This window comes from Culicoides brevitarsis, chromosome 3 (genome assembly GCF_036172545.1).
Source record: "Culicoides brevitarsis isolate CSIRO-B50_1 chromosome 3, AGI_CSIRO_Cbre_v1, whole genome shotgun sequence".
Classification (NCBI taxonomy): domain Eukaryota; kingdom Metazoa; phylum Arthropoda; class Insecta; order Diptera; family Ceratopogonidae; genus Culicoides; species Culicoides brevitarsis.
In genome coordinates, this window is record NC_087087.1 from 9,499,836 (window position 1) to 9,527,252 (window position 27,417).

Below are 27,417 nucleotides of genomic sequence, written 5' to 3' on the forward strand. Positions count from 1 at the left end.
AAATTTCATCAATTATAATAAAATAATAATAATGACGATATTTATTGGTCTGGATTCGATTTTGATCAATTTTTTTGTTGCTTCGAGGGAAAAAGAGAAAGAGAGCCAATCTACAAAATAAAATGTGTCACTGGCTCTTGTTGCAAATAACGAAATAACATTTTAGTGGGTGGATAGTTTATTGCAAAATTTTCTGCATAATGTTCGGCGTGTACCTCTACAAAATGTCTCTCGAGAGTAAGAAATGTGTATATTTTATGCCGACAACAAACATGATTTTAATTTTTCGTAGCAAACGAACGTAGTAGAGAGTAGAGTACTCTGTTATTATAGTTTATTTAAAATGGAAGTGAAATCGGAAATTGCATGGGTGTAAATTATGCATCGACCAATTAATTACCGTGTGCTGCTTGCCCACGATTCAGGCCGGAAATGCATTTAAGATTTTTTTTTCCTGTGTCTTGGGTGATTTTTATGATTTTTCCAATTTTTTTTTTGTTTGAAAATTAATAGAAAAAAATTTTTCCATTAAGTTTTTTATTTAAAATTTTTGTTTTTTTTTCTCTTATTTAAAAAAAAATTATTTAATAGAAAAATTTTACATTTTTTTACAAATTAAATAATTTTTTTTTTATTTTAAATTAAAGGATTTTATTAATTCTAATTTTTTTTTTATTAATTTTTAAAATTGAAAAAAAATAATATTTTTTTAAAATTAATTTAATTTAATTAATTAAATTAATTTAAATTTAAAAAAAATAATTTTAACTTTTTTTTATAAGAAATTAAAATTTATATATAAAAAAATATAAAAAATTATTTTTTTTAACTTATTAAAAAATTTAAAATATTAATTAGAAAAATAAATTTAAATTAATAAATTTTAAAAAATTTACTATTTTAATAAATATAAAAAAAAATCCCAAAAAATTAATTTTTATTTTAAAAAATAAAAAAAAATTAAAATTAAATAAAAAAAAATAAAAATGATTTTTTTAATTGAAAAATAAAAATAATAATTAAAAAAAATATAAAAAAAATTTCTTTTAATTTTTTTAATAAATTTCGGTCTTTTAATTAAAGAAAAAAAATTCAAGTGATAATTTTTTTAAATGAAATAATAAATAAAAGCTCTTAACTACTTGTAAAAAAATACTTAAGAACACAAGAAAAAAAATTACCGGCTTCGTTTCATTTTTACGGTAAATAAATATTGTTTTTATATCTTAAACAAACAAAAAAAGCAAAGAAAAAAAATGAGAAAGTAAATAACGAGCACCACATACACGAAACGACGTACAAGTTGCATTTTTTAAAAGTCCAAACCGGCAAAATATTACGCGGAGCGCAACTCATGCCGTTTTTTTCTTCGGCATGCAAAAACCCGCGCGTCACAACACACCTCGTACAGAGCGCGAAAAAAGCAACCGACGACAGAACAAGAGACCAAGACGACGAGGCAAGTGTGGGCTCGATTTTTATGTACACACGAATTTTACGATACTACGAGGCTCTCGCGCTACGGAGCACAAAAAATCAGGACATGCGCATCGCACAACCGAAACTGTGTGCAAGGCTACAACAATGAATTGTAGCGTAAATGTTAAAATGAATAAAATTCAAGTTGATCTCGGGAATAATGATTGTCGTAGGCAGACAGGATAGTTTCCATGTACAGGCGCGCGCGTACGACGGTACATAAAGACTGCAGAAGATAGGCACACAAAAAAGCGGAATGAGGAAAAAGTTATGCGGCATGTAATGGAAAATAACAGTTAGGTTCTGGTTTTATTTTTTTTTATGCTTAATGACACAAATTTTCCTTGTTGGCGAGAAAAAAATATTTTTTTTTCCCAAAATAATTTATTATTCAAGAAAATATTTATTTTTTTTATCACTTTTGACAGACAATTTTTTTTTATGTACCATATGGATGGAAAAAAATTTTTTCTAGAAGAACAAAGAAATGATAAAAATTGAACCGGTAAAAAAATTGTGATAAAAAATTATTATTTTTAATTATTTTATTTTTTTTTTTAATGATTTCACAAAAAAAAATATTTTTTATTTTTTTTTTAATAAATTAAAAATTTCTAATAAAAAATTAAATTTTTCTAAAATTATATTTTTGATAATTTTTTAATATTTTAAAAAAATTTTTTATAAATATTTTTTTTTTTAAATAAATTACATAGAGAAAAATTATTAAATAAATATTAGGCTTTTAATCACAACTCAAATAATTGATTTTTTATGGACCCGGAAAAAACGACGTAGCTGTGACGACGACAAGTTAATAATAGTACCAAGTTAATTTTATCGATAACAATAAATGTAAGAGGGTCATGAATATTATCGCACAATTGTTTGGTAATTTGATGACAATAATATTTTTTATTGTTATTATTTTTTATTTGTGTTATGGAAAATTTTTTATTGTTTTTATTTCACGCGAAATTATTAAAAAAAATATTTTTTAAATAAAAATAATTAAATTATTTAAATTCACTCAAAAAAAAATATTTTTTTTATTAAAATAATTTTTTAATTAATAATTAATAAAAAAAATTACCTTTTATATTTATCCTTTATAATAATAAATTTTTGCCGTTGAAATTATCCAATAATTATATTTTTTTTTTATTTTAAAAAATTTATCAGTTTTTTCTCAATAATAATTATTTTTTTTAAATATTTTTCAATTCCTTTGTTTTTAAAAAATTTTTTTTTTTTCGCACTGTTAACAGTATTTTTTTATTTTAAATTATTTCTTGTACGATATTGTTTCTTTGTTATTTATTTGTATATGGGAGTATTTTTGATGATAACAAATTTTTTAACTGTTTCTCGTAATATCCAATATTTTTTCTTTATTTATTTTTGTAATTTTTTTTTATTTTTGATAACCGCACAAAAAAATTATTTTTTTTTGTATTTAATTTTTTTATGATGAAAAATGCTTCACACGCATTAATTTAATTATTATTAAATTATTTTAATTTTTTTTAAATTATTCCTCGTCAAGATAGTACTTTCAGAACGTTTTTTTTCTTTGTTATAATATTCACTGTTTTCCGTCACAATTATTATTTCTGACTGATTGCAGAAAATATTTTATACTTCTTCCTCCGAAGTTTCGATTATTTGTATTTATTTTGAGAAGTCTCGAGTTAACTCGATTTTGCCTCCTTTTTTTCCAATAATATTTAAAAATTTATTTTTTATTTTAAAAAAAATTTGAGAGAACGCTCAACAGACGAGAATTCGCGTGTGGTTCACTCGGCGGTCTATCGGTATTTGAGGCAATGGTGGCGTTTTTCTTCAGCATACCGTATAAACCGGCTTACAAACACCACCGAACCGGCATGTGTTGCGATACGGACTGTCTGCACCAATACAGGCGCAAGGCGGTATGTAGCTATGTATATAGGCGTCGTTGTTTGTTGTGTCGCTGTGTGTCTACGGAGGGAAGATTCACGAAAATTTGAGCTCAATTTTCGACCCGAAAAACAGGATAGAACTGGGAAATTTTTCGATAAAGTCAAAGATTTTGGCGAAATCTCACTGAAAATCGAGTTTTACGTGGATGTCGTCGCGATTCGAGCGGAAAAATGAAATTCTAATTTTTTTCGGGGACTTCTACTTTTTCGTGCGCACACATTTAATTCAAATACACCCAGAGAAATTTATTGGTAAATTTCCATTGATTTTGACTGATGCTGATTTATCTCTTATAAGAGTTAGTCTAGTCCTTATAGTGCATATAACAACCCTAACTAATGGTGACCCAGCATGCTAATGCAAATTTTGTAAAATTCAGTAAGAAAAATATTCTTACATTGCATTGCATTCTTACATATTCTCACATTTTGAATGAAGAAAAAAAATTTGAAGAGAAATTTTGAAGAACTTCATGTTCTGAGCTCAAGTTATAGATCAAAAATTGATTTTTTTAATCACATCACCCGATTTCAGCATTTCATCGAAAAATAAATGGCATGAGATTTTTTGATGATTTTGTGTTAGTTAAGCCTAAAGTAGTCCAAAAAACCTAAATTTAAAATTCTATGCATTTTTAGTGAGATTGGGTATGTCAAAGAGGTACTTGAATATACCCAAATGCACTAAAAATGCTAAAGTTCGTTCTAGAATTTTAAATTTAGGTTTTTTGGACTACTTTAGGCTTAACTAACACAAAACCATCAAAAAATCTCATGTTATTTATTTTTCGATGAAATGCTGAAATCGGCTGATGTGATTGAAAAAATCAATTTTTGATATATAAGTTGAGCTCAGAACATGAACTTCTTCAAAATTTCTCTTCAAATTTTTTTTCTTCATGCAAATCAGCAAAAATTGAAGCTTGGTTGACGAAATGATACTTTCACATTACCATCATATGAAAACAGATTAAAACTCCTGAATATGGAGACACTTGAGAGAAGAAGAACGATCATCGACTCTATGTTCGCCTTTGACTTAATGAGGAAAAGAATCGACTGCCAACAACTGGCTTGCAAGATCACTATAAATCACGTCCAATTCCACAACCGCCAATTTACTTCCAATGAGCCTATCAACAGAATATCAAGAACATTCAATAATTTTGCTCACTTAAACAATGATGAATCTAGAAAGGAGGTTTTCGAGGCGAAAACATCAAATTTGTCCATTGAACTTTTTTATAAAACTTTTTTTTTATTTCTGATATGTTTGTTGCCAAATTTTTAATATTGTATATTTGGAATTTTTAAATTGTAAAATTGCTCTACTATGAATAAACACTCAGAAAGGCAATTAATAATGCTGAGCCATTTCATCATCGTAGACTACCATAAAATTTTTCTGCGTGTAAAACTCTACTCCAAGGTTCCCCGTACGTACGCCATCTCATTTACGCATGAGGAAGGCATATCGCACTGTCCCTTTTTCACAATTCGTGAGTTACCCGGCACTCTCGGTACAGTACCGCATCGATAAATTGAATTTTTGGCCCTTTATGTCGTACAGCGCTACAGAAGTACGAGAAAGAAATTTTTTTTACTCACCGGTAAAATGCGATCTATATCTATGTATGTGCTTAAGAATGTTCTGCACGTCGTACGGTAATGTTGTTTTGTGTATTATTAATAATAATTTGTTGTTTACAAAAATCAACTGACCGGCAAAATATATCAGAGTCTTTATTTATGGCCACAAAATGAAAGAAAAACGCAGAAATTAATGTGCACTTGTCAGTTAAATCCAATTTTCCGATCGAAAATTATTTATTTTTTCAAAAAAAAAAAAAAAAAATAATAGAATCGCCTCAACGCGTAGGTATTAGTGAGTCAGTCTCACATAACGGAACTTTTCTTTGTCTTTGCTCGCTCCATCGATCGTTCCCTGATAAAAACAACCTTTAACCCGAAAATGCGATTTTAATTAAAAATCTTCACTTTCTTTGTTATATTTTTTATTTTCTTTCGAGAATTCCTGATTTGATGGAATAAAACAAAAATAAAAAAAATATTAATAGAGACAGGGCAAAGTCAGTGTCTGACAACAATTATATTTTTTTTGTTAAAAGTTGTGTCACGTATTCGATGTGTGTTGCGAAATAAACGTTCAATATAAAAAAAAATAAAATAAAAGCTCGAATAGAGATAACATAAATATTACCATGATTTTCATGCGAACACCTCTAAGTTCTGTTAAGCTAGAATGTTCTCGGCAACAAAAAAATTCTTTGTTGCAAAAAACGTTAAAGGTAGAAAAAATACAAAAAAAAAATTGGAGAACAGGAGAAAGTTTTTGCAAGGATTTTATGTGTTGAAAGTTGTTGCGGCGGCGTTTTTTAAGCCGAGAAATGAAGTGAAATTATTGGAATGAATGCTGCTTTAAGCAGGTGACAAAGAATTTTTTTTTCGTTGTAAATATTTTAGCATTTCGTGAGGGATTTGACCTTTTTTGTGAAATGTATTTTTAGAGAAATTTAGAAAAAAATCAGTTGATTAAAAGTCTGTCGATAACTCTTTAATATTTTTTTTATATAAATTTGAAAAAAATACCTTTTTTTAATAAAAATTAATAAAAAAAATTGAATAATTATTTAATGAATTTCAAAATTAATTATTAAATTTAAAAAAAAAATGTTTTATTTTTTAATAAAAAATTAAAGTTACGAATTTAAGAAACAAATATTTTTCAAAATTAATTAGAAAAATTTTAAATTAAAAAAAATAAAATTTTAGAAAAAATTAATAAATTCTCAAGTTAAAAAAAAATAATTTTATTTTTTTTAATTTTAAAAATTTATAAAAAAAAAATAAATAAAATAAATTATAAATAAAAAAAATATAAAAAAAATAATTAAAATAAAAAAAAACTTAGAATCTTAAAAAAAAATTCGAGAAAATTTAATGATCTTGATTAAAGTAAAAAAATAAACTTTAAAAAATTATATTTTTAATTTTAATTAATTGCGACATTAAATATAAAAATATTAAAAAATTTTTAGCTAACAAAAATTTTTTGTTTTATTTAAATTTAAAAATTATTCAGTTTTAATAATTTTTTGTTTTTAATTTAAAAAAAAATTTAAAGATTAAAATTAAATTATTTCAGTTAAAATAATAATTTAAAAATTATTTCGGATTTAATTTAAAAAAAATTTAATTAAAAATTTTTAAAGTACCACTTTTTTTCAAAAAATTGCAAACCTGTTGATGTTTTTATTGACTTTAAAATTATGATGCAATATTGGTTTTAAAATAATTTGAACAATAATAAAAAATTTTAAGTCGAGAAAATTTAAAATAAAATTTTAAAAATGAAATTTAAAATCAAAAAATCCTAAATTTTAAATTTTTTAAATCTTTGTATTGGCTAAAAAAAAATTTTGTTAGAAATTATTTAAAAAAAAACATAATTCAAGCCAAACTAAAAAAATTAAATTAAATTGAAATAAAGTCTTAAGGTAATTTTAATTAAATTCAAGTTTTTAAATTGAAAAAAATTTATTTTCTTTATAAGCCTTTACTTTAAATTTAGCCACGCTAAATAAGCTTTATTGCAAAGTTACAAATCATCAAATTGATGATAATTTAATTTAATAAAATTTAATTAAAAATTTCAAATAAAATTTTAACTCATTAAAAATTTAAAAAAAATAATTCAAAATATTTTTAAAAAATTCAAATTTCAAAATGAAATACGCTTTAATATTTTTTTTATCAAAATTTAAAACCCTAAATTTTTTTAAATAAATTTGAAATAAAATTTCAACTCAAAAATTCTTATTTCTTTAAAAATTAATGCGCTTAAATTTTTTTTCATGAATATTTTTTTAATTTTTTTTTTTCGTTCTTTCAGCTATCAACATCATCATCATAATCAGAAAAAGAAGTAAGTTTATCATCATCGTTTGGTATTCATGGCTTCATTTCACACATCATTGTCTACAACAGTTTCTCGACGATCGAGACACATCATCGGCATCAGGTGAAGAACAACAGCCTTAACCCTTTTTTTCTCTTCTCTCGTCGTCGTCGTCGTCATCGAAATATGTCACTACCGCAACTTCCCACACATCTCAAATTTATCTCATCGACATCGAAATAGCATTAAACTAGAACGAGAGTCCACAAGTCTACCTTTTACCTTTTCATACAATTTTTTTTACGATTTATTATTACTTTATATTTTTTTTTTGTACACAAAGCGATTTTTTGTTGTGTTTTTTTTTTCATTCATACACGACCCAAACAACGGCAACCACGAATCATTACTTGCATGTATGAACGCCGCATGCACTCTCTCTCGCGCTGTACGAGACGACGACGACTCGACTCGACTCGACGGTGTTACGCTTCATATAGCGGCCTTGATTTAATTGGTTTTTATACCGGCCGGCAAAAACACGACACATTTTAACGTGGTGCGAATTAAAAGGAGAAAAAAGTGTATTATGTATAAAAATATAAAATAATAATAAAAATGATTTACTGTGAACTCGATACCTTGTACCTCGTCGCTTGTTGCCTTACGTTTGACGTTGCAGCAAAAAAAAAAAAGAGTTGTGATGTCGAAATGATGCTTGAACGACGATAATTGAAATCTCGGAGTTGTTCAAAGTTGTTGTCTTTCGGAGTGAAATCGATATTGCACACAAGGAACAAAAGATTGTTGCAATAAGAGTAAATGTAAATAATGGAAAGAAACAAAACGTTCCCGCCAAAATCGTTTATTATTAATATTTACACTTTGTCTGTGATTTTTTTTTTCAATAAATAAAATAAAATGCTTTGTTTTTTCTTATTTCATGAAATTTTGAACAAAAAAAATTATTTATGAGTTTTTATACAAAATTTGTGTATAACAGTATGAAATTTTTATAACAGATTAATTTGTTAATTTTGATATTTATTTTTACAAATCTTTTATATTTTATAGTGAAAAAATAATTAATAATAAATAATAATTAACAATTTACAAAAAATACTATCCCAAAAATATATAAAAAAAAAAAATAAAAACAATCAATCTGTTATAAAAATTTTCATACTGTTATACAAAAATTTTGTATCAACATAACCGAAGAATTTTTTCATAGTTTCACGAAAAATTATAAATCTAAAGCAGTTTTTTAAATTTGAATTTGTTTTCTAAGTTCGTATAACAGTTTTGACAAAAATTTTGTTACAGGAATAAATTTAATTGAAAAAATTTTATTTAATTTGAAAATATTAAAATTTTTAAAAAATTAAATTTAATTCTTTTAAGTTAATAAATTTCTGTGAGTATAACAGTTTAAATAAATATTTAAATTGTATGAAAAATTATTAAAAAAAAAAATAAATAATCGTGAAAGCCTTTGGTTGAAAAAGTTTTTTTTTAATAAAAAATCACAAATTCATAAGAATGTATAACAGTTTTAAAATTTGTAAGAATTCAGAATCAAAATTTAAAAAAAAATTAAATTTGCATAAAATAAATCTGAATAAAATAAAAGAAAGTTTAAGAAGCAAAATTATTTTAGAAAAAGGAACTTAATTCTTAATAAAATACTGCAAATCGAATCACGGAAGCTCTTATATCTTTTTTTTCATATATTTTTCCAAATAAAGTCAAAATCGTTCTCTTTAATTTTTTTTCAATATTAACTTCGTCGCACAAAATTAATTAATTTATTTATGTTAATTATATGTCAGTTGTAAATCAATATAATACACAACGTTACTTGGCCCTATAACATTGACTCCCCAGCGAAAGAACAACAACGTCGACAGACAATTCATATCACAATCACGTACAATCAAAGCAACTTACAGACACTCCAACAAACGAACGATAACAATAAAGGACATTGCATTGCATTTTTTGAATTAATAATTCCATTTCACAACATTGTACAATAACGACATGAAAATAACCAAAAAAAAAAAAATATTTACGAGCAATTCACAATCAATAACAACGAAGTAGAAAACATGACGCCTCGACCGGTGCTTTATTTATTTATTCATGATTCTCTCAAAATATATGCCAAAATCGGGCACATGCACGAAATTTTGTAGGATATTATTAAGCATTATTATTATTTTTAATATAAAAAAAAAGTTGTGTAGTTAAGTTATAGTTAATGGGTTTATTGAATGAATTGGACGAAAAATTTATGCCGTTTTTATAAATATGTGATTGTCTCGAATTGTTGATTTCACTTTTTTTTTGCTTTGTTGTTTTTTGTGCATATGTGTGGTGCCAATGTCATAAAAGAAGGGACCACCAAGTGATGCATGATATATGATGAAATGGTAAAATGTATTATTAAAAATGTTGATGATAATAATTATATTGGTAAATTAATGATTTTTAGTAATTATATACAATTTTTTTTTGTAAGAATAATAATTAAAAATGTTTTTATTGTTTTATTTTTAATTTTAATTATTTTTATGAAGTTACTCAAAAATCATGAGTTTATGTTGGAAATTATAAATAAATGTTATAAATTTTATTTTATTGATATTTTTTATTTTCATATTAAATTAGGTTAGATTTTTTTTAATTTGATACATTTTTTTGGTGCAATTTATTATGAATATTTAATTAAATTTAAATGAAAAAAAAATCAATTTTAATTATTTAATTAATTTTAATTAATTAAATTAAATTAAATTAAATTTTTATATTTTATTTATTTTTATATTTTTTCATTTTTTAATTATTCATTTTTTTATTTTTAACATATTTTTTCAATTTTTTTATTATTTATAAAAAAATTAAATAATATTTTTTCAATAAATATAAAAAAATATTATATTAAAAAATATGCAATTTATTAACAAATAGCAAGAAAAACATTTTTACCATTTTTTTTACATGAAAAATGATGAATAAAACACAAAATAATAGTTTCCAATGGTTAATGGTCATTTCCTCACACACAAACCCCTCCGTAAAATCATGATAAATGCATATCAAAAGACCATCCTGATTTCATCTAATATTACACACTCCATTACTTATATTACCTCAATTTGTTGCATCACATCCTAATTCACTTAATCATATCTCTCTCTCGCTCCCATCAACATTTCCTCCTGACGTTGTTTACGAGTTTCTTCGTATCGTCATTACTGCAGCGCCAAGCCGTATAAAACAACAGAAAATGGCCAGAAACGGATAAATAACATAATAATTGCCGGAACAATGAACCTGATATAAATTTCTGATGTGCATAATCACTTGATTTATTTCTGGATGAAAAATTTGACGAAATAGATCAAAACGCTAACAACGTCTCAATATATGAATTTGCTTGCCAAATAAATATTTTTTTTTTGATTAATGATTTTCGGACAGGAAATTTTATTTTTTTTTTCTATCCCTCGTTATTTTTTTCTGTCATTCATAAAAAAAAATTCTTGCACCGAAAAAAATCGGATTTTTATTGAGTTATCAAGAAACTTTTGGCGGGGAGAAGCTATCTCATGAATGAAAAGTGAATCAAAAGTTCAAGTTCAATTCTTAATTAATTCAATAAAAAAAAATTGATAAGAATCACCGTGCGGATATTTTGACACATATGTAGGTCAGAATTAGCGCGTTTTTGGCACAATCTTCAAAAAAAATTAAATATATGTCATTAAAAAAATAAAAATAATAATAATTTTATTGCAGTATCGTGAAGCAGTGTACATAATAAAAAATAGAAATAATCATTGCATGTGTTCCTTATCACTTTAAATTACTACACACTTTGCCTTGCAGAGAGATATATATAATGACATTGATAACATTGTAACAAAATTTTCGTTTTAGAAAAAATTAACAACTTTGTTAGGATTTTGTCTGGTTTTGACAGCTGTCATAAATTTTAACTCATTTTTTGTACTAGTTACTTATTATTTTCTTTAAAAATCTCAAAAATAATTTCAAAATAAATAGAAATTAGCAGTTGACATGAAATTTTGACGTAAATGGCAGATCTGTCAAATTTGACATATTGACAGGTGTCAAAATTTTCCTTTAAATGTCAATTTTGCATTAATTTCTTGTTCAAACAGCATATTTTGAATGAAATATCAAAAGAATTTAATGAAGAATTTACATTTAAAGAAAAATTTTGACACCTGTCAATATGTCAAAAATGACAGCTGTCAAAATTTTTTATACAATTTTATAAATTCAATAAATTAATTTACGCTTCATATTTCCATTTAAAGACTTGAAAATATGAATTTTATTAAAAAAAAAAAAAATTGACAGCTGTCATTTTTTATATATTGACAGGTGTCAAAATTTTTTTACAAATTTAAATTTTAAAGTCAAAATTAACTTTTTTTAGGTTAAAATGTTTAAAAAAATTTTGATAAAAAAATTACTCTAAAAAAAATTAAATTTTTAACAAAAATTTTGACAAATGTCAAACTGTCAAAAAATGATACCTGTCACAACTTTTAATCAATTTATAAAAATTTAGCTATTTTAATCTGAAATTAATAATTTTCATTTCCTTTTTACTTAAAATTTCAATAAAAATTTTGACATCTGTCAAACAAATTTGAAATTGGCGCCAAAAATACACTTTTGCCATAAAATTAAATTTTTTCACGACACTCTGAAATCCGCGATTACTACTCTTTATTCCCACAGCTCCGTTCTCATGAATGGAAGTATTTCTTGAATTGCGTCACTGCGCGCGGAGTAAAGCGACTGATACCGTTTTTCTGTTGATAAGAGTCAGCGACAAAATTACCGAGAGTCCGAGAAACATGTGTCGAATGTTGTTTTGATAACCGAGTCAAGCAACAAGCGCTTACTAACTCGCGAGTAAATAAATAAATAAACAAATAGTTTTTGTCGAGAGGATGCAGGAAGGTGATTTGTTACTTTGTAAATTCGTATCGCGCAAAATTTTAAAATGAATTTAATCGCACGTGCGATTATTTAAATTCCTCCATTCTAGAATCTAGAATCTAACTCGGGTCAAAGATCAACTCTTCTTCGAGTCAATTTTTCACTTTTTGTCTATTTTTATCTAAATCGATGTTTGTTTGTGGCGACGACGACGACGACGCGGCATTCCTCTTGATTTATTTTCTTTTGTTTTGTTTTTCTTTGGTGACGATAATAATAGTTTTATTATTTTAAAGAGTTGAAAATTTCTTTTAAAGCACTTTTAATTTTCCGTTTGACAACAAGTCATTTATTTTCCCTTAAAACCAACAAACAGAAAAAAAACATTAATCGCTCCTTCGAATGTTTATTTTGGGCACTTAGCATTTTATTTGTGTTTGTCACCCCATGAAGAGAGAAAAAAAAATGCAAAAATTGATATTAAACCACAATAAGTGTCTTCCAAATGACTTTTTTCGGTCTCGTGTTCCATTAATATTAATATCTCGACATGCGATATAACACAACGTTAGTTGTCATTTTCTTTTCTTAATGATCAACAGACGCAACAATCAAACTTTTTCTATTAGTTAGCAACTATTAGTGAGAGAGGAAAAAAGTCATTTGTCCCAATGTTAGGACTTTTGATATAAAAATTGATTTTGATAGTATTTGACTTGATTGTTGTGGCATCTGCTGCGTTTCAACGCATTGAGAATAATTTTTTTTTTTTTTGGGAAAACGTGAGTTTTTTTTGCTAAAAATAATTCAAGAATCTTAAGTAAATAAATATTTTGGTAAAAAAAAATTTTTGAAGAAATTTTAATTTTTTTAAATAAACTTGTGATTTTATATTATTTAATCAGAAAATTATTTAATTAAATAAAATAATTAATTTAATTTATTAATTTTTTATTGAAGAAATTATTAAAAATTTTTCAAAAATTATGATTAAAAAAAAAAAAAATTGAATAAAAAATTTAAAAAAAAAAATAATAATATTAATAAATTAAAATTATTTTCATAAATAAAATTTGATTAATTTATTTTAAACAAATTAAAATTTAAAATTATAATAATCAAAATTGTTGGCAACCCTGCACTCAAAATTTTAATTCAGGCAAAAAAAATATAAGAATTTTACAATAAATTAAAATTATATAAATTTTATTTTTATTATAACATAATTAAATTTAATTAATTTATTTTTAAAAAATTAAATTTTATTTTAATTATTTATTGGCAACCCTGAATTTAAAATTTTATTTCTAAAAAAATATGAAAAAAGCAATAAATAAAAATTATTTCAATAAATAAAATAATCAAATTTATTTTCAAGAAATTAAATTTTAAAATTAAAATAATTTTGATAAAATAAAAAAAAATTTGGCAACCCTGATCTTCAAATTTTATTTCAAATATAAAATATTGATAAAAAATTGACAAAAAATTAAAAAAAAATGAAATTTATAACTTTTTAATGTAAAATTTATGAACTTCAAACGTTAAATAAAAAATTTTAAAAATAAATAAATAATTACAAAAAGCCCCAAAATTAATTCCAAGAAACCTTTAAACATTTAATATTTACACAAAATCATCATCATCATCGTATATTCTGTAAAAATCTTCCGCGATAAAAAAATCTCTTGTAAAAATTATTTATCCAAACACAAAAATACATTAAAAAATTTTATTAACACCCTCATGTTAATTCCTCTAATTATATTTATCGAAACACAATTTATCCTCCTCTTCTCCAATATTTGATGTAAAAAGACGCGAGAAGAACCAACTAATGAAGTAATGTATGGTCGACCACACATCAGCAGCAGTAGCGAGACAACAAAAAGTAAACAACGAATTGTTGTTTTTTCTCATAAATGTAACGACTTACGTAATTTGGCATCCCGGGAGTGAGTTGAGGAGACGTTTTGTTTACGCAGACAGCAAAAAGGGATGAAAACGGTTGTTGGTAAATAAAAATACTTTTGAGCAAGGCCAGACATTAATTGTCATCCATCAATTAGTTAAAGTTTGGTGCGGTGGCTTACCTGAAAACATAAAAAAAGAAAAAAAAATCAGTAAAATTCCCCCGAAAAAAAAAAAAGAAAAAAAAATAATTGAATTGACGACGAACGAAGACGTCAACACTCCACAAAAAAAATGCAAATGTGTTTAAGTAAATGGAAATTAATAAACTTGGAATGTTTATTGAACAGAAATTCCCTCCTTCTGATAAAATTACAAAAAAAAAAAAAATAAAAAAATATTTTCTCTCAAAGACTTTTCTATGGGGGATAATTTTTTCGACGATTGACAAAATTTGGAATTCATAAAAAACGACATTTTATGTCAACATGTTTTTCGGCACTCCTATCTCCCTAACCAAAAAATGAACTTGATCTTGAAAATTCGTAAGACGAGACGACGGACGTTAATAAATGGCAAAATTATGCATGCCATGGATAGTGTTGGAGATTCACTCAAAAAGAAAAAAAAAATGAGTAAAAAATAAACATAAAATAGTCGATGAAAATGATGACGTTGATGATGATGATCAACCATCTCCGAAAAAAAAAACGAAAAAAATTCGAGTTCAAACGCCAAGTTCAAGGACAATGTCGTAATTTTCACAGAACGACTCGAAGAAGAGACTGATTTTGTCTATTGTTGCCGTTCTTCTTGCAAATCTTTTGTGTATCTATTTTTTTTTGCATACATTTCATGCACATCATGCCATTTTTCCTTTCTCATTTAATTTTCTCCTCTATAAAATTGCGTCTTTATCGTTATTAGACCTATATAAAATATCTTCTGTTACTTCGAGTTATATAAAAGTAAATATTATATCGTCTGCACGTGTTATTTCGTTACATGTGTGATTTTTTTCTTTCTGCACACCGCGACGCACAACACACACGAGATTCTTCAAGTTCAGGGTTGTTTAATGTTATGTTTATTAATAGACAGAGACAGAAAAAAAAATCTTTTGTCATTGCAATGCTCGCAATGATAATAATGAAATAAAAATAATAATAATAAATGCGAAACAGTAAAACGAGGTTCGAGATGCGACAATAAAGACAATAATATTTATTATAATGGTTGAACGGAGAATTAAAGCCACCTTTTTTTATTTATTTTTATTGCCAGATATAGGTCTGACGAATGCCTTTGGATGAGACTCAAACCAACAGACGCAAGCCAACAAACAACACAAACATTGTGTTTGACACCAAATAAACATTATATGTACCGAAAAAAATAAGAGATAAAGCAGGTCTTTGAACCTTTTTGTTTTGGTAGCTTGTTTTACCTATCGATGCAGTGACGGTAAATTTGTTTAATTTTTCACAAAAAAATCCTTGAATATAATTTAATTTTAATTCAAATAAATTAATTACACTTCAGTTTATATTTAATTTAATAAAATAATTTTAAAAAATAATTAATTAATTAAATTAATAAAAAATTTAAAAAAATATTAAATTAAAATTAATTAATATTTAAAAAATCAAACATTTTTGTGTTAAAAAATATATAATTTAATGATTAATTAATTTTGAAAATTTCTTAATTCAAAAAAATAAAATATTAAAAAAAGAAAAGTTAAAATTATAAAAATTTAATTCAAAGCTTTATTTATTTATTTTGAATTTTATTTTTTCGAAAATTTATTATTTAAAAAATTCTATTAATTAATTTTAAACTTCCTTGAATTTTTAAAATTATTGTTAAAAAAGTTTAGTAATTTATTTTTTTTATAATTATTAATTGATTTTACAAGCTTTTTTAATAAATTAATGTTAATTATTTTTTTTAAATATTTTTCATTTAAAATTTCAAATTAATTTTTTTGTTAATATTCTAATAAAAAATTCAAGGATTAAAAATTAAAAAATGAAAAATTACTCATCAAATGATTTTTTTCAACAAATATTTAGAATATTTTTAAAATTTTGGAATTTTTCACTATTGAAATTTATTAATTTTTTTTTCTATTTTGTATCTTCAAATCTTTATTTATCAGAAACTTAAAAATTTGATGTTAAATTTACTTCATAAATTTTTAGTTAAATTAATTTTTGAATTCTAAGATATTTTCGGTCAAATTATAAATTATTTTTTTTTTCTTCAAATTTTTTCAAATTAATTAATTTTTATATTAAATTTTTAGAAAATTCTTAATTGAATAAAAAAATCAATAAGATGAAAAATTTCTCATTAAATAATTTCTTCAGAAAATATTTAAAATAAATTAAAAATTAAATTTTTTTTACAAATAAAATTGAAATTTATTAAATTTTCAATTTAAAAATTTAAGAAAATCATAACTTTAAAATTTTAAGTATTTTAATCAAATTTTGTCCTTTTATTATTTTTTTTAAATATAAAAAAAATTAACCCTTAAAGTTTATCAAAAATTGAACCTTTCGTTCTCAATGTACTTTTGTGGTCAAAAAACGCGCCATCACTGACACTTCTCATGCCTCTTTCAACAATCACGTCACTATTCCGAGATTATATTCCAAAAATGTAGACAGTTATTTGTCATTTGATTATGGTGAGCCATGTAATAAAGCGTTTCTCTTTTATTTTTTTTATATATATAATATTCCGTGTGTTTTTGATAAAATAATGGAGAAAAATTTGTTCGTTATCTCGTGCATCGTCGTCTGTGTTCTGTTCTTCGTGAGCGACACGGGTTCATAAAATGACGACTACTCCAACATCATCATTATTATATTATGATATTATATCTCTTTTTTTGTATTTTGGATATGATGAATATATGACACACAAGCCGAAAATATGATTCATTTGTCTCTTTTATTATCATTATCTAAGCGCATTTTTTGATCGTCTGGTGATTTTGGATTATTGGATGACAAATTACGTTTTGTGACAACGTACGAACGAGAAGAACAAGGAGCGGCTGTTTTGACTAAAAATCTCTTCAGACAGTGCCTCAGGGAACGGTTCTTCTTTAAATCTCGAAAAAAATTGTAAAAATAATGAACCCTTTTAAAAAATCACGAGTGACATAGATTGTGGTTAAATTTTTTTTTCGGTAACCAAAAAACGAAAGACACCCGTATTTACATTGCCAAAGGTCTTTGAATTGAAATTGAATTAAACAAAAAAATTGAATGCGGCGAGGAGAAAGTGTTTAATCCAATTGCTTTTGACAAGACATACGACATGCTGCGACAACTTGAATGGGCAGACGATTAAACAACAATAAATAAACATATCATTATTATACTATAATGCGTATATGCAGCAGTACAAAGGAAACTCTATCGCATTCAAATCCTTTCATAATTACTTTCGATTTATGACAACTGTCTTTTAGAACACTTTCTCCGCTGCAGTAGTTTTCATGTATTGAAGAGCAAGAAAAAAAGAAATGAACCCTTTGTCATAATTTCTTCCCTACTTTTTAAATAATTTCAATCTAAGGGATTTTTTTTATAAGTGTTTAACCTTCTTCTTAAACTTAACCTATTTTCTTTGTGATGAAATGATATGCAAATGACTCTAAGACTAAACAGGAATTCTGACTAAACAATGAAGAGTTTAGTTTTTGTCTCGCTTCAAAATCACAATAATTACAGATAAAGATTATTACTATTATTGTTATTGTGCGTGCAATTAGATAGTCGTTTTACAATGTTGTTTAGATGTAGTTCTAATTTTTCATAAATTTAAGGCTGAGACAATGAAGAGAATTGTTTCATGTCACAAAAATTAATTTAAAAAATAATCTAGATATTTTTTAATTTTTTATAATACAAAAAAATATTGCTTAAAATGAGTTAAATAGCATACGAATTTCTAAACTATTGAAGTTCTTTACTAAAAAAAAAAATTGAACTCTCAGCTCTAACGATATAATCGATTTTAAATATTTTAATTAAATTGAGTAGCTCTTCCTTTGGTCTACTTAAAAAAGTATAAGTCAAGTTTGAACTGTTTGATAATTTACTTTCTTGATTTTTTTTATCGTAATTAATGGACTTAATTAATTATTAGTTTTCTGAACAAATTATAGTGAAGCAGTGAGCTCCTGAAATATTAAACAATGGAATCCAACATCATCCTCCTGAGGTTTATAAGTTTTCATTTTGCTCTCCATTAAAAAGCTATTGGTTCTTATTCCGTCTTGAAGTATTTTATGATAGTTATAAAAAGATTTTGGGATGAAGTGACCGAATGTCTTTTTTGCGTCTTTGTAGTCAGTCTTCAGTCTATGTTCATTATGGTAATTTTGTTCAGCTCCAGGTCGATCCATTTTAATGACTTTTGATTTTACGGATGCGGCTGTTAAAGATGAGCTTAATTCCATATATTCAAGTTCCAGCTCCATACCTAAATGTTTTGTAGATTGTTGATTTTTTCTTAATGGAATAATGTTAAATAAATGAAAAATTAATATTTAAAATAAAAATTATTAATTAAATAAATAAAATTAAATTTAATAAATAATTAATATAGATTTAATGAAAAATAAATTTAAATTTATTAAAAATAAAATATAAATAATTTTTTTTTGAGACGTAAAATATTGAATTTTAATTTTTAGGAATTTTTATTATTTTTTTTTAAGAAAATGTTATTTATTAAACTTAAAATCACAAATTTTTAAAGAAAGTTAAAATGAAAGTTTAAACACTTTTTCTAATTGCATCGTCCTAAACCATAATTACTCGTCAAACTTATTAAGTTATTATAATTCTATTTTTTCCTTTACAATCTTTAATAATATAATAACAATAACTGATTATTATTAAAAAATAAACTAACAAACAGGAAGGAAATTTTCTATTCGGAAAAAGGGGAAGAAGCAGCGGGCCAGATGAAAAAAAAAGAAGTAAAAGTGACGTAAACACAAAATTACAATAAAAACAGAGTATTAAGGACACTTGAAAATTATAGTTTTTGTCCACTTTAATTATAATTTCCGAATGTTACAAAAATATTTATTTAGCAGAATAATGCCGTTGTAACACACAAAACAAAGAGACAGAGAGAAAAAAAAACTAAAAAAGGGTAAAATTTTTTGACCACGATTATAATTTAAGCAAATAGACCGATGGTGATGGCGCATAACGCAACACGAAAAGAGAGACGAGACGAGAAAAAGCAACAAATTAAATTAATGGATACAAATGTGTTTAAAATTAATGTTATTTTGTGTATGTGTGTGCCTTATGATGTAAAATTTAAGCTTGCATGTCATGTCACAAAAATGAAAAAAAAAAGTTATTTAATGTGCATCCAACTGCATGTTTTTGGTCTAAAAAGTGTTCCTTTTAACAAATTTTATTTATTTAGTGTGTTGTTTTTGTTAAATGCAGGAGGTTGAAGGACGGCTGCCTACAATGAGGAAGGCAGGAAAGAAGCGCACGCAAGAAATTATAATTATTAAATTAACAAAATATTATGTTATTAATATGCAATTATTGTAGATTGTTTGTTAAGGACTGAAAAAGGGTTATTTATGAGGAATTTTTAGAGGGAGTGTATCGGTTTATCGATGTCAAAAGTAATGTTTAATTTATACATTTGTTTTTAACTAAAATTATTCATGAGTTTGGTTGTAAGTTTAAAAGAGGCGAAACTTTTAAAACACTACAAGTTTCTTGTTTATGTCAGAAATTTCAAAGTGTTTAGTTGGAAGCTGAAAACTGAGGCCAAAAAGATTAAAGATGAAAGTTAAAAACTAAGATTTGAAACCTCAGAACATAAAATTAAAAACTAACATAAAAAACTGAGAGCTAAGAATTTAGAACTGAAATCTAAAGTTAAAAACTGACAACTGAAAACTAAAATTTGAAATCTAAGAGCTCAAACTAATTTTTATTGGCTTAGATTTGTGAGTTTAGAATTGAATAATGAGAGCTGAAAACTTAGAGTTGATATGTAATGGCTTCAATTTGAAAATTGAGAGCTAAAGTTAAAAACTAAGAGCAAAAATTTGAAATCTGAAGACTAAGAGCTGAAAAAAAGTTAAAATGCAAAATCTGAAAGTCAGAAACTAAACATTAAAAGCTGAAATCTAAGAGCTGAAATTTGAAAGCTGAGATCAAAAAATTAAAACCTGAGGGCTAAAAGTTTAAAGTTGAAACCTGAGAGCTCAAATTTGATTTCCAAAGACTAAAAGTTGAAAACTGAGACTTGATAATGAGAGCTAAGAATTGAAATCTGAAGGTTATAGCCCAAAATTAAAAGCTGGGGGCTATAAGTTAAAAATTGATGGTAATTTGAAACCTTAAAGCTCAAATCTGTCACTCAGTACTCGAAAAAACTCCTTAAGAAACACTCGACTACCTTAAAAAAATTTAAATTCACCAAAACCAAACAGAAACTCCTCACTTTAAGAAACTCCCTGAGAAACATTTAACGAGCTTCTTTCACATATTTTCCCCATACTCAGATAGGTAACATTTACTTCAATCCACACACATGACACCCGCTCCGCATGTGTTCTCGATGTTCATCGATGAAGACGACATTTGCCTTTTCTTCGTTCTTTAGTTCTCCAGCAATTTTTGTGGGATTTGCATAAATAAATGCGGTGATTGAATTTACATAATTTTAACGCCTCATTCTTGCTTCTTTTGCCATTCATTCACCAATAACTCTCCCGCGCTACATGCATTAAAATAACATTTGCTATTTCTTCTTCTTCTTCCTTTTGTTTCCTTTTTCTCTGTTTGAATGAATTTCATAACAACCGTGTTTGTTTAAAAATTCTCCAGATAGACATTATTAAAAATAAATTGAGCAGGATGAATGAATGGGAATTGTGATAACACATAACGAGCGACGCAACAACAAAGAACAAAAAAAATATATGCAAAGTAACTTTTAATCCGTTTTCAGAGATATTTTTCGATATGTTTCGTTTTTTTTTTCTTCACAGAGTCACGCTCTTCTTTAATAATAATAAAAAAAATCGTGGGTGAGAAAAAAAATTAGATGATAAAAAAATTTTGGTAGGTTCTACCCAGGATCGAACTGGGATTTTTGGATTCAAAGTCCAATGTACTGACCATTATACTATAGAACCAGTTGAGAGAAAGACGTGTAAATTTTTACCTCTTTTCGTATGTATCACCTTCGTTTCAAAATATTAAAATAAAAAGAGAAAGGCGAAGAGAGAGAAATACAAGAGTTAAGTCGAAAAATCTCTCTTCATTAAAGCGATCACTGATCGACAGCTACATCACTCGATTTTCATCGAAAAAAATATGACATGAGATAGTTTCGTGTTAGTTAAGCCTAAAGTAATTGAAAAAACCTAAATTCAAAATTCTTGAATGAGCTTCAATTTTTGTAGGCACTTTTAGTATGCTTGGGTATACCTCAGAGGTACTTTAGAAACCCCAAAGCCACTGAAAAATTTGTTAAATCTCAAAAGCTCATTTTAGAATTTTGAATTTAGGTTTTCTCAATTACTTTAAGCCTAACTAAGACGAAACTATCAAAAAAATCTCATGACATATTTTTTTTCGATGAAATAATGAAATCGAGTGATGTGAAGCTAATATTTTGACACGAAAATCCTCCTTTGAAATTTCCTGTTTTTTTTCTTCTCCGCCTCTGTCTGTAAAAATTTGTCCTTGAAATCACTCCTCGATGCCTTTTTTTTTCGAAGTTCGGGTTTCTCCCTCCGAGTATTCGTTCAAGTACCTTACTGATTTGCTAAAGACGCCGTCGACGACGACGACGACGCTATCCTGGTAATTGTTTGGTTTGGTGAAAAACGTGTTTTAATTATGCCTTTCAGGGTTTTTTTTGCATTTTGATGATCTTCTTTTTTTTTGTACTTCTTTAATTCAAGGAGGAACTCGGATTATAATAATTTTATTGTGTTTGACGAAAAAAAAATGTATCTCTTGTTATACTTTTTGGAACATTAAAGGGGTTAGTTAAACACGAATAAACATGCATCATCGCATACATGTGAGGAGGACAAAGAAAGATTCTCGTCTATTCGAAAAATATCGGCAAGACACAACAAACAATTAAAATTAATTTTTGAATATGTAAATGACATTCTTAGGCAGGAACAGTGAACTCGACTGAGGTTCACGATGAAAAAAAGGTCGTAATTCGTTCTCGCTACCATCCAGAACCATGTCAACGTAGAGAATTATATGAAAAAAAGGTAACTTGTTTCTTTGTGAGTCCCCTTTTGCCAACGAGAGAGACGGAGACAAACGAGAAAGACGACGACGTCATTCGGAGAACAACAAAAAAATGTTATTAAAACTCATATTGTCCCAATCCTCTTCGTTTGACTTCCTTTTTCACGTAAAAACAATCCCCTTCCCGAGAGCGACAGAGATCACATATGCGTGAAGAACGGGAAGAAGCCTGAGTTGTCTAATCAAAAACTACTCAAAAATTCTTATTATTATTTTATTTTAATTGACATGTTTCGAAACTTGTTGAATTTATGGTGTCGCATGAGATGAATGGGAGAGCAGAAGAGAAAAAAAAATCATTTGATGATGAATTTAAAATTTGTTTTTAATTGGACTTGACAAGTATAGAGGGTAAATGTGAGATGGATGGAAATAATGAGCAAATGAGCAAAATGTGTCCTTTTAAGTAGTTTGTTTGCGGAAAACTACGTGATAAAATATTAAAAGAGGTAATTTTGGTAATTTTAATTACGTTGTGAGTTTTTGAAAAATTGCGTTTTATGTTACTTTCATATGTTGGGCAGTTTTCGTCATATTTTTGATTTTTTTAAAATTGTAAATTAATATTATAAAACTGATTCTTACAGAAATTTTTATATTTTTTTAAAATTATTCAAAATTATTTTTTTTATTAAAAATGAATTAAAATTAGACACTCTTTAATCGATATCTCCCTTGGGTATTTGTAAAATCATTAGGAAACAGGAAATGTAAAACAATTTGGAAACTGTAATACCTTAAAGGCAATTGAAAAGATTGTAACAAGGCACTTAGAACCTAGATAGACGACACAAGATCATTAATAATGAAAAATCAAAATAAACAATTAAATAAAGAAAACATTAAAAAAAAGTATGCCCTTTTAAAAACATTTCCAGTATAAATAAATATTTTCTATTACAATCAGATTGTTTTTTTCCTACAAAATTCATCGTATTACAGCTCGTTAAAAACTTTAACGTTCAAAATTAATAAAAATTCTCCAAAAAAAATATTTTTTCTCATTATTTTTTGTTTTTTCCTTTTTTTCTCCGAAATTGCGTCTTTTCTATTTTTGCACCGTTGTTACGCCTCTGAAAATATATAAAAATATTGAATTTTCAATTTGAAATATTTGAATTTGAGAAAATTCAATATTTTTATGAATATTTTCTTAAAAAAAATTATTTTTTGAATAAATACTTAAATAATACAAATCTAAAATTAATTAAATTAATTAAATAAAAAAAATAAATTAAATTAAATTAATTGAATTTCAAGAATATTGAAGAATTTATGATAGCAAATTAAAGCAATAAAATAAAACATAAATATTGTTCAATACTATTTATTTATACCATGTATTGTTTAAAAAAAATTTAAATAATTATTTTTATAATTTTTTTTTAATTATTTATTTTTTTATATTATTATTTTATACATTTGATAATTAATTTAAAAAAATATATATTTTTTTAATTTTGAGAAAAAAAAAATTGTTTTTCAAAAGTTTTACAGAATTATTTAAAAAATTCACTTAATGATCAGTCATATTCTCAGATTAATTTATTTAAAATTTATTATTATTTTTTATCATTATTAATTCGAACCATTTAAAAAAAAATAAATTATATAAATAATTTTTTGTGTAATAAATCTGAGAATTTGACTGATTTTTTATTAATTTTTCAAATATTTTCATAAAATTTATAAAAAAATATTTTAAATAACTTTTATCTCAAATTTCATGAAAATATTAATTTTTTAAAAAAATTATAAATGTTAAGTTTTACTAAAATTTTTAATAAATAGCAAAATACTTCTTATTTTTTTAACAAAAACAAATAATAAAATAAAAATATTGAATTTCTTTGAGAAACTTTAATTTTTTTTAATTCTTGAAAATTTTGAAGCTGCAGTTCAGGTTCGTTTTTTTATGAAATTTAAAATAATTTCAAAATATTTTTTTATTGTAAGTATTCAAAATAAACATTAGAATTGAAATTTTTCAAAATTTTATTATTTTGAATGTTTTTCTATATTTTTTTTTAAATCATTAAAAAATCAAAGATTCCTTTCTTTAAAAATTTTTTCTTTCTCAATAGAACATTTTTTAAAATAAATTTTGATAAAACTATCTTAAAAACTTCGACTCAAAAAAACCGAAATTGAAACATTTTCCGAGAAAACATCCTAAAAACCAAAACAACTCTTGTTCCCTTCTCTTCTTCATTATTTTATTGAGGTAGACGACAAGAAAACCGCATTTGAAAGGTTATTCGTGTTTGCGTCTGTGATATGCCACTAAAACGATAAAATATGGAATCAAGCACTTTTCTTCGGTCTCTTGTCGTAACTTGAGAAAATCCCAGACTAAATAAACTTAAATAAATTGTTATACTTTCCCTTTTTTTCTTGTTCTCTCCTTGATGGTTTCTCCGAACAAATTTCTGTCTTAAAAGGACGCGAAATTGTTTATTTTTTCACCCTCAGAAATTTGCATAAATTTAAAAGTTTTGCTGGTTTGCATCAAACTAATCAAGTTTTCGGTTATTAATTCGATTATTTTCATTATCTCATCATTTTTTTTGTCTTTTAAAAATATTTTTCTTCCTACTTTCGACAAGTTTTTAACTTTTTTTTTGCAAAAATTTCTTGTTTTGTCTGTTTTTTGCAGCAAGAACAACGAAAAAAAGTTCACGGAACATCTGTCTAGAAAATATTGTATTTCAAATTTAATTTTTTCTTTCGACGAGGAGGAACAAGAAAAAAAAGAGACTTAAATTAACAAAGAATATTGAGGCATATTAAGGATAGGGACACAAAAAAGGAATAAAATTCGCGTTTTGGACATACAACTCGTTAAACAACTCACAAAAGAGGCAAAAAAAAACAGAGGAACAAAAAAAGGGAAGAAAATACTGCAATGCTGGATGAATGAGACAAACTTTTTAATCCGTTCGTTGTAGTATTATTATTATTTTTCGACTGTGTGACACGAAAAAACGACAAAAATATGACAGGAAATGAATATTAAGGAGGAGAGACTTTTTGTCTCTGTGCACTTTTGTTTTGTGCGACGGAGAGAGAAAACAAAGGAGATGCAAATTTTTGCTTGTCAGGAACCCCTTTTTTCATTTGGACCTACATGGACAACATTTTGCGAGAAACTGCATTTTTTTTTCATCGGGGTCAATAAACTTTTATTTTTTTAACGAAACTCTAAAAATATGACAAATACCTCTTTCGAGCCCAGACAAATAAATAAAAACTCACGCAATAGTTCATCGGAAAAATTAATGGCAGCGGCGCGTGGCTCGTCCTTGAACGAAAAAACAAAAACACGTCAAATGAACGAAAATTTTGCATCAGCACGTCGTGTTTGTGCGGTAATTTATCCCCAAAAATGAAAATTTCACGACAATAAATTACGACCCACACGTCTGATAAGAATCGCGGCTTATTTGCCTAACAACATGTAATTGCAGTCCACTGGCGAGAGGAAAACCCACAAAATCTGATGACAAAAAGATATTTGTTCAACAACAAAAGAGAGGAAATTTATGACTTTCGATAAGGCGAGAACGGATCACGTATCCATTTCTCGTAAATTTTCCCTTTTTTCTTCATCTTTCGTCGTCGTCTTTCGTCTTCTTCTTCTTGGGTGAAAAGTGAGAAGATGAACACGGAGGAAGTCGAAACATATTGAAAAATTAAAGAGTGATAAATTGACGGTCGTGTCAAGTGTTAGTTATACGTATTAAATATCAAAACATATTTAAATTGATTTGAAGAGTGGATGAATAGACAAGGAGTTTATGGGTTGTTTTGTGAGAAAGTGAGACGATTTTTTTTGTTGAAAGTTTAAATATTTTGAGTGAAATTGATATTTTTAATTTTTTTTTAATATTTTACTTCAGAAAAAAAATTTTTAAGAATATTTTTTTATGTTAAAAATTTATTTTTTGAATTTTTGTGAAGAATTTGAATTTTTAGAGTCCATTTCAAAAGAATTTTTATTCAATAAGAACTTCAGTAGATGATTTTTTTTTAAAATAAATTGAATATTATTTAAATAATTTTTTATATTTCAGACCTGTAAAGTTTTTTTTAAACAATTATTAAATAATTTCGATTTTTAAGAAAAAAAAAATAAATAAAAAATAAATCGAGAATTTTTTTTTGAATATTTTTCAAAATGTTTTAATTTTTTTAAAATGTTTTTAATTTTTTTAAAAAAATTATGCTTTTTTATTTTTGAATGTTTAAAATATTTTTTTAAACTTTTTTAATAACGAATTTTGAGAAAATTAATTTTAATTTATATTTTTATTTATTTTATTTTATTTTAAAAAAATTTTTAAAAAATTAAAAAAAATTTTTTAAATTTTTTTTTATTTTAAATAAATTATTTTTTTAAATATTTTTAAAAATTAGTTTAAGTTAAAATTTTTTTGAAAATTTTTGATTTTTTAAGAAAAATTTTTTTTAAATTTTTAAATTTAAGAATTTTTATAAAAAAAAAATTTTAAATTAAGTTAAGATTTTTTTCATTAATTAATTAAAAAAATAAATTTTAATAATTTTCAACAATTTTTTGATTAAAAAAATAAAATAAACGTGTAAAAATTAATATTTTAATTTTACTTTTTAACTTAGATTTATTTCAAAAATTAAAAAAAATTTTTAGGTATGAAACTTTACGAAATATTTTTCTAAAAATGATTTGTATTTGAAAATTTTGGAGTTTTAAATTTTTAAAAAATATTAAGAATTTTTTTATTAAATTTAATTTAAAAAATAAGGAATTTTCATTTAAAAAAATTGAAAATTTTTT

At 25.0% G+C, this 27,417-nt stretch overlaps 1 protein-coding gene and 1 non-coding gene across 3 annotated transcripts in view; both read right to left on the reverse strand.

Moving 5' to 3' along the window:
• LOC134835133 (myc protein) overlaps positions 1–27,417 on the reverse strand; it is a 107,258-nt gene that overhangs the window by 22,116 nt on the left and 57,725 nt on the right. Inside the window, exon 1 of one of the 2 annotated variants that reach the window (XM_063850000.1) lies at positions 2,573–3,288. The exons of the other annotated variant lie outside the window; for it this stretch is intronic. The gene's annotated coding sequence lies outside the window, so the exon portion shown is untranslated. Of the gene's footprint in view, positions 1–2,572; positions 3,289–27,417 lie in introns of those variants that run through there. 2 annotated transcript variants of the gene reach the window in all.
• On the reverse strand, positions 21,389–21,460 carry Trnaq-uug (transfer RNA glutamine (anticodon UUG)). The gene has a single exon. It is a non-coding gene; the product is annotated as a tRNA-Gln (tRNA).